The 9273-nt window shown below is 42.7% G+C and overlaps 3 non-coding genes across 3 annotated transcripts; all 3 read right to left on the reverse strand.

Moving 5' to 3' along the window:
• Positions 1-1864: 1864 nt before the first annotated feature.
• Positions 1865-1936, reverse strand: Trnam-cau (transfer RNA methionine (anticodon CAU)). The gene has a single exon. It is a non-coding gene; the product is annotated as a tRNA-Met (tRNA).
• A 101-nt stretch (positions 1937-2037) lies between these two features.
• Trnam-cau (transfer RNA methionine (anticodon CAU)) lies at positions 2038-2109 on the reverse strand. Its single transcript has one exon. It is a non-coding gene; the product is annotated as a tRNA-Met (tRNA).
• Positions 2110-3035: 926 nt separating this feature from the next.
• Positions 3036-3108, reverse strand: Trnak-cuu (transfer RNA lysine (anticodon CUU)). The gene has a single exon. It is a non-coding gene; the product is annotated as a tRNA-Lys (tRNA).
• Positions 3109-9273: the final 6165 nt, after the last annotated feature.

Raw genomic sequence — 9273 nt, forward strand, 5'->3', positions numbered from 1 at the left:
GCAATTTGGCGGTCGTTTTAACACTTTTCAAGCCGCGGCCGGGAGCGGTACTGCAGATTAGGCTCTGATAGGGTATATACTCCCGTGTTGTAAATTGTCAAAATATATAAGGTATTTCACTTAAAGCCTATGGAAACTCTACCACACAGGAATGGAAGTCTTCACCTACATTTAGAGGGGCATTTTAGACTTTTCAAAACAGGAGTTGACCTCAAAATGACCGATTTCTAAGTGCGGGGTGGGGCTCATGTCACATCTGCCGAAGCGCCACCTACATTCATGAACACATCACTTATTGTATGTTAAGAGTAGCATGTACCCTATATTTGTACAAAATCAGCTATCCTTTGCCAACTTTGGCCTTTTATCTAACAAACGAACTACTTGTATAATAGATATGTGGACACCGTGCCATAAAATTATACAGCAAGGACATTGCAATAACGTGTCACAGTGACTTTTGTTTCATCCCAATCAGTCTGGACTTGCATCTTAAATGTGCTTTAAAGGTTCAAAGTCATTTATTTTTACACAAACATGTGATTGGAGGCAAATTACAGTATTTGCAAACGTAGGCAGCACTGTCTTTGAAGTAAAGAAGGCGATATCACCAGTCTATATATCACAGGTATGTCCTTGTCATTTTGTGGTCTGGGGTCCAAGTAATTATCATATAAGCACATGAACAGTTGAGTAACAGGACAATGTCGTCATGAGAAAGCAGATGATGTTCATATATATTCTTAACCTACTCTTAACGTACAATAAGTGGTGTGTAGTAGAATATAGGTGGCGCTTCGACAGAAGTGGCTTGAGCTCCACCACGCACTTAGAAATCGGGCTTTTTACGTCAATTCGTGTTTGGAAAAGTCTTGTAGGTAAATCTAAATATATGTTAAGACGCCTGGACTTGTTTGGCAGAGTATTTACAGATTCCAAGTCCAATGTCCTGTCTATTTGCACAGTTTACCAGTCTGGGTGATATACCACATGAGAGCCTAATCTGCAGTACCGCTCCCTGCCGCGGCTAGAAAAGTGTTAAAGCGACCGCCAAATTGCCAAATTTCGGTCTTTTCGGGAATGGGGAAATGGAGAAAGACTCGCAAAGGGTTTAAAGTTTTGAGGCTTATATTTGACCTTGATCTCGACAATCTGACCATTTAAAATCAATACCGACAATATTTAAGATATTTCCTAAGCAAAACAATCGAATATTAGTTCATCAATCATACATTGTATGTTTACTTCGGTTTTACCGAAAGAAATGGGCGCTGCATATATTTCCTATAAATCCTCACTTTCTGAAGGGATACCGAATCCAAGTTTTAAACGTATTAATGTTCTACGAGCACAACCACACCAATTTGACGTTTTAACTAATCATTTTATAATTAGTGGCAGATAAAGGTAAGCGGTCGAGAGAGCGAGGACTTAAAAGAAGAGAGTACTATAAATCATTTGACTATGTCGTATACAGGTCAACAATGACGTCACTAGTTGCTAGTACTGTCGGTCAAAGGCAAGGGAAAGAAAACATGATCGTTAACAGAAGCAGATGGAACGACGCATTCTCTGTTAATGTTGGCACATTACTTTGCGCGCGTTATGGTAAAAGTGGAGGAGGGTTTTGGGACCAAGACCAAGGTATCAACATAAAGAGGACAAATAAAGCCTCAATTGAACATTTAGGAAAAGGGAACCGTGTTGTCACTCTACCAACGATCACGTCCTCGAAAACCTTGTAGGAGGCACTGAGCTAGCGTAACAAGAGCGTAAAATCACGAGTTCAATGGTGTGTGATCACGTGCACGTTTCTGCATTAATGTATGTAGAGTGAAAAAAGAATTGCCAGGGCAAAAGTTCCTAGCAGCGGGTGGTTTCGATCCACCGACCTCTGGGTTATGGGCCCAGCACGCTTCCGCTGCGCCACGCTGCTGATTGTGATTGGTGATTAGGAGGTATTGGTAAACTAACATTGAAAACACAAAAATCAGACAAAAGCATATAAAAGTGTAGGCTCGTTAAAAAACAACAACATAGCAGCGGGTGGTTTCGATCCACCGACCTCTGGGTTATGGGCCCAGCACGCTTCCGCTGCGCCACGCTGCTATACATTAATTAGTCAATCAATCATATCAATTACATCTTAACAACAATAGCGTCAGACATGCACGAACTCTTTTCGTCGACCAGTCTGAGGGGTGTTTAGAATACAATAGTGTACCCAAGTTTACAGTACATGGCGAGCGGGAATTCAATCAATAGATATAATCAATAGCATCGACCATAAACAGAAATCAAGCAAATATCAAGTATAACAAAGTTATCCACTGAAATCGAGAAAACTCGGCAAAGGTTTACATCACCTTGCTGTAAAGAAGCCTACAATAAAATGGGATGCGCGAACGTAGTACTGTACTAGTACGTGTCAAGAGCGACATCTTGCGATAATATTGTAAAGCGCAGCAGTGCAGCGTAGTGAAACGCGGAAGCGCGTGATCCTACCAGTGTTTTGTGAGCTCAGCTGTCATGGTCGTCATTTTGGCTCCGTCACTACAACAAAAACGATGTTAATGATGTCCTACATATTCGAGAATAAAGAATAATAAGAAGACGTCTTAAAAATTAGAAGACGAAAAGCATTCGAAAAGCTTTGCTTCATTTAGTGTGTAACTCGTGCTTATAGTGTTAATATAAACTGAATAGAACTGTACAGAAAATAAAATTATTATATATGTATGTCTGAATATATTTGTAGCTTTTGGAACTCTATTCAGATCTGAGCAAGGAGGTTAAAAAGAGGAATGAAGGAATTTCGGATGCGACGACCTTCAATGACTTGTACTTCTGACCCCATTCACTAGGGGGCGTGAGTGAGCCATGCCAAACAATCTACCTTTTTATGTGGTGGTGACCCGGTTTTGATGATAAGACTTCGAACAGAACATTTATCGCACAAGAAAAAAGTTGTCTACTGGTTTATGGATGCTAAAAGGATCACCCAAAAAGATGGAAGACGAGAAAAAAGAATTTTCCGCCCAACGTGGGGCTCGAACCCACGACCCTGGGATTAAGAGTCCCATGCTCTACCGACTGAGCTAGCCGGGCAGTCATACCTGTTACATTATTTCATAAATATATATATTGTAAACTCTATGACGGCACGACAATCCTTGAAAGAACAGCAACAAAAGAAATAGATATTCAAGATATAACATGAATATGAGATAAAAAGACATTTCGAAACCAAAGAGATACACGGAAGACCATAGAATACTGATAACAGAACCTAAAATGACTGTTATTATGATCCCAACTAATAGGGGGCGTAAGTGAGCCATGCCGAACAGCCTACTCTTCATTTGTTTCAATTGTTTCAATTGTTTCAATTGTTTCAAATTTTGGAGACACACGGGGGGAAAGTAGACCGGGCAGTTATAATGTATTGTACAATTTTCTAGACTTGATATTGATCTTGAAATTCATTTGTAATCTACCTGGAAACTTACTATGATTTCTGTGAGTGCATTTTTACGACGTTTGCGTTGATCTGACTTGAACCTAAAATAGATTATCCAGACAATTTTCTTGTCTTTCACTCGAGGGTCGGCCTTCTGGACAATCTGAAAGGTAACGTTATAATCTACTCGGTAATCTGATATCCATAGTTAGCAAGTGCCGGTTCTAATTAAGGTTTGACGTAAGATCGACGTCTTTGACGGAAGGTTGTAACGTTGCATATTACTGTGAGTACATGATTACGTACTCAACTTGATCAATTCGCCCAGACGCGCTTTGGAGTTTTCCCCAGACAATTTGATTACTACTCCAGTATAATCTAATATTAGGTAGACCTTTATCAAATAGACGTCACATTTGGCAATTTCTTACAAATGAAAAACTGAAATTTTCATGTCTGGGTTCTGCAACTGTCTTTGGCAGATCAATAGAAAGCATAACCATTGAATACGGCGCCCTGGATTTGAACTCAGCAATATCGTCTTTTCCCAATGGAACGTCGTAGAACATGCAATCACCATTAATGGTCTGCACGTGCATCGTTGTGGCACAAAGAAACATGGTTGCCAGACAACCGAGGGAAACACATAATGGCCCACCGGTTTATCGAGCCACATGAAACACATGGTGGTATCAAACATTGTCATTTGTCTGGCTGCCAAGTCTTTTGAAACAGTCTATGAATCCCATAATTGAAGACTCCGCTCTACTGTTCACTACTTGAACCCCCCCCCCCTCTCTCACACGCACTCTCTCTATCTCTGTCTGTCTGTCTGTCTGTCTGTCTGTCTGTCTCTCTCTCGGCCTCTCTCTCGGCCTCTCCCTAGATCTCTAGATCTCTCTCTCGGCCTCTCTCTCTCTCTCTCTCTCTCTCTCTCGAGAGAGAGAGAGAGAGAGAGAGAGAGACCTATAGAGAGAGACCGAGAGAGAGAGAGAGAGAGAGAGAGAGAGACTGAGAGAGAGAGAGAGGTGGGGGGGGGGGTCGGACATGATAGCGGCATACAAAACAGTCTTCGCTAAGATTGATCGCATTTGGGAGAGCCCAATCTTCCAAAAAGGCCGTGTGGTTTCTGTGATTTTTTTCACATGGCTTCTGAGAAACACGTTTATCTGTAGTGGGTAGCTAGAGTTATTTATGTAGTCAGACGGGCCCTGTCGTCAGCTCAGGCGCACAGCATGCCCGCTGTCCTATCGGCGCCTACACCTCAGCCACTCGGGCTGTTTCTGCCGACATATCTCCAAGCAGATGTAAGGATCGTACTAAGTCTCTGCATTTTACGCCTTTTTTGCAACATTTAATTGACCGTCTTTTTCGTAGCGTAACTTTGTTACACTTCACCCTTTCCTACTAGGGGAGGTGCAGTGAGTGCTAAGACGAAGCACTAAATGCACCTCCTTGATGCTACATAGCTATATTTAAACGCACATAAATGATCATAAATTACGAAGACTGATTGAAAACTAGTGGCGACGCCTTCCACGTATGGGGCCAGGGCAGAAAAACTGTCCTTCCTAAAACATATCAAAATGCCTACCAGGTCAGGGAAGGACGTAACAGTATCAACTCTATAAATGTCTGTGTGTCTATGGCTCTACATTGTTGCCTCGGTAGAGTTTTTAGCTTTTTAGAGACTTAAAGAGAGAGTCTGTTTCTCGGGCACCCCTCTGTGAAGTCTCTTCAGAAAAGATTGCCGCGCAAGTGTGAATAGACATATCCAGCTGGGAGGCAGTGTTTCTAATTTAGTCACTTAATCTCCTCAAATTAGTCCCAATAATCACACTTCCTGTTCAGGGTAGGCCTCCATCCCAGCGTTACCCCGGCAACGGTAAACAAACGGAGATAGTTTAGTAAACAACGAGAGGTTGTTTATGTGTGGCGTCCGTACAGGTAGGGAAAATGATGTTTAGAGTAGCCGAGTGAGCTCATGAGAGCTCTTGTTACTCTTGACATATTCAAGCACAAGATGTCAGCATGTTTAAAGTGTTTAAGTCTCCTACAGCCGAAAATGGCACATGGCTGATATTTTTGGAATACTGTAGGAGTGTAGAGTCGGGAACTGTGCCAAAAGTGACTGACCTCTATTCTCCATGCAAGCAGATGTTTCGGGGGGCTAGTAGTGGCCGGGATTTTTTAAAGAGAATCCCCCACTCGAAACATCTGCTTGGAGAATATGACATTCAATTACTAGTCGTAGAAAATACTCAACCTCTGGACCAAGTGGATAAACCCTTCAGTGGATGAATAACGAGATATGAAAACCGGAAGATCTGCTGCAGTACCATAGAAAGCAGCTTGGAGACTTTGCCACTCAAGCTTTTAACCTTCTTGGCTTTGCCTTAGCACACCTACCAATATGCCAAATAGCATACGGATGCACCCAAAACGTTTCGAACTATGCTGTCCACAAACAAACAAACATACACACGCACATACACACGCACGCGCGCGCACACACACGCGCACGCACAGGCACAAATGGCACCGAAAACCGAACTTTCTTTGCGAAGGTGATTACCATCGATTATGTAACTGTGGCTCCATATGATCCCATATCCTTCTTTGCGTAAGGCTATCAGCCCAGTCTCGTTTCTGTCACGTCTGCACCAGCCTACAGCACTTGGAAGACAGGAACAACAGCGCTTTTAGTAGCACAAATAGCTTTTGACGACTTCCGTTCGGCAGCTGAACAAACCGCCCCACCTCCGGTCGACATGAGCGGCCGCCTGGTGATCATGCCAGGTGGTTCTGTGTCCTGTCGAGAGGCAGATGTCACTTCTACTAGGCACGGGGGGCTCCAAGCAGATCCTGTGTCCTGCTAGCCTGGATGCCAGACTGTTGCCAGGGCCTACACACGGGCCAGCTCCTCCGCTCAAGGACCAGATAAATGCCCCCAAGTTTTACCTCTTCGTTAGACCCTGAGCAACAGTAAATCATGCGTTTCAGGCCGGTCCTGTGATGGAAAACTTTAGCCTGGATGCAAGCCACTCGCGATCGATGATCACTACCCTGTGTGCTACCTACCTTGCTCTTTCACCGTAACTCTCTATCGCTCCCTAGCCTCCGTTGCAGACTCCTTCCGGCTGTTTTCTTTTTCAAGTTACAGTTTACAAGGCACTTTTACCATTTTTTCCTTATTGCTTAAAAACTGTAACTTGAAAAAGAAAACAGCCGGAAGGAGTCTGCAACGGAGGCTAAATCGCTCCCTATTAGAAATAGGACGGCACACATCTATCTGATGCCCCACTGAATACCTTACCAATAATGTTTCAGTAGGAGCAGACTAAAGCTGGCGTCGAAAGCTTGGAAAACTTCCATGCCCGTAGCCAGGGGGGGTTCGGGGGTTCGGACGAACCCCCCCATTGGCTTGAAGGTTTACTTTCACAGGCTTGAAGGTCCACTTTTTAATGTTCAAGATTTTTTTTCAAGGTGGACTTATTTGTATCACCAGCAATGCCACTGAGGCTAGGATCCTAGAAAAAACTTTGTCTCTGATTTTTCCTCTGAAATTCTCTCAAAAACACAGGAAATGCCCTTTCAGAAGGTTCAATTCTTAGAAATTGAAATGCTCAAGGGTCCACTTTTTAACGCCCAAGGGTCCACTTTTTAACGCCCAAGGGTTTTTTTTCAAGGTGGATCTATTTTTATCACCTACGGAGCTGAAATCCTAGAAAAACTGCTAACTTTGTCTCTGATTTCTTCCTTTGAAATCCTCTCAAAAACACAGGAAATGCCATATCAGAAGGTTCAAATTTTAAAATTTCCCGGGGGGGCATACCCCCGGACCCCCCTAGGAAGCTCGCGCCTGCGGCGCTCGTCTCGCGCCTACGGCGCTCGCTGGTCCCTTAAAAATTAAAAAGAACCCCCCCATTCAAAATCCTGGCTACGGGCATGACTTCCTAACATTTTCTAAGGCGACTGCATGGCATTTCCTGAGTACATGTAACTTATTAGCTATTTCTAATTTGGTTTTGCAATTTTCCGTAAGGAAATTTAATAAAGATATTCAATTTGACGTAATTCGTAGCGAGGTAGCATTAAATGCTTAAGGCTATATATACAGCCGGGAGCGTGAATTAATGGTGATTAAACGTTAAGCTTTGCCTCCCAATAGACCATGATTTCCCGGGGGATTCTGGGAGCATACCTTTAATCACGTCTGACTGTCGAAATTGCCTCATGACGTCACCGGTGATCATTATGGGATGCCGCAAATGTTTCTCAGGTCCAGGTAAACCCAGTAAAGGTTAACTAGCACCTTTTCTGTTAAGTTAATTTATTTTTCAAAATGGCCACCTATTTCTTGGAAACTTGCTAAACACTAAAGGCATGTTTTACACGAAGTCACCCATTTTCCCATATCTGCTTAAAAACTCATGATTCAGCGCGTTCACTCACGTTTCCAAGAAAAAAATGATAATCCACAAATGATATTCAAAACAAACAAAAACGTGATGATAATTTCGCGTACGTATATCAACTAACGACAGTCACTGGCAGTTCGGAAATTATTTCACTATCTTGTAAGTCGTACGACGCGTAGGGGTCTAGGACAGCAAATGGAAACAATATTGGCCAGTCTTAGGGCAGTCGTGAGTGTCGTACAAAATACAACTTTCTAGTTATCAAAATCCTTGTCTTAAATCCTTGTCTTAAATCCTTGTCTTAAATCCTTGTCTTAAGATCCTTATCGGCGGTTGATTCTGTCACAACCTGCTTGAAGATCAGTTTAAACCCTCCGACATCACATTCGCGCGACTACCTATGACGAATGTGACTCCGCCGGTAGCACCAGAGATTTATCATATATGGGCCAGTCAGAAAACATCACAATGTTCAACTCCCTACATCTGCTTGGAGACTAATCCAACGTTTCGTCACATGGCTCTCCTACACAAATCTGTGCGGCGCGAGGCCGGGCCCACACACATGCAACCATTCACGTCTCCACAAGAAACATAAACCGTCTCCTGCCTCTTTCATCTCTCTGTTGATGTTATTCTACTCGACACTTTGACTACGCACCCGAATGAACTACATGTTGATATTAAAGCACTGTTATTACTTTGAAGACCGCTGGCTTGTGACAAATGTAAACAAATATTCGAATTACATCAAAGCTTTCTTAGATTTGATGTTTCAATTATAAACCGTAGCCCACAAGAAACGGGCTTTGCTTCATGTTGAAATTTGAAATAATGAATAAACTTTCTTTTGAAGCTCTTTCGAAGAAAGTTAAATCAAACTTCCGAGAAACCCGGTTTAAACGTATATACAAGAGAAATGCACCTGTTGTTCATTCGAGTAATAGATACCAACAGATTTTCTATGGGATGCAGTCCTTTCGTCGTGCGTGATATTCAGAGCGCTTCAGGCGTGAGCCTAGCCTTAGCGTCAAACCTCTGCACATAATTAAAAGAACCCAACACACTTCTCGAGAAGGGTAGGGGTGACCTGGTGTGCATGGCTGAAAAGGCGAGCCGTAGCGAAGCCGCATTGCACTATCAGCTATCGAAAAGAACGTTACACTTTGCCTTGAGTTCTTCTTTAGTATCTTTCTATGATATTCAGAGACATTTGTCAATGGACGTCATTTTCGCTATATAGTATACTGTATACTCATACAAATATAAACACATTTTCTATGAAATTTACTATATGTAGCCCCTTTCTTGTGAGTACCGTGAGAGGTTTGGGCTACTACTACAAACACATTTTCAATGGAATGCATCATGCATGCCTTCTTGTCGTGAGTA

The sequence above is a fragment of the Branchiostoma lanceolatum genome, chromosome 19 (assembly GCF_035083965.1).
Source record: "Branchiostoma lanceolatum isolate klBraLanc5 chromosome 19, klBraLanc5.hap2, whole genome shotgun sequence".
Lineage (NCBI taxonomy): Eukaryota > Metazoa > Chordata > Leptocardii > Amphioxiformes > Branchiostomatidae > Branchiostoma > Branchiostoma lanceolatum.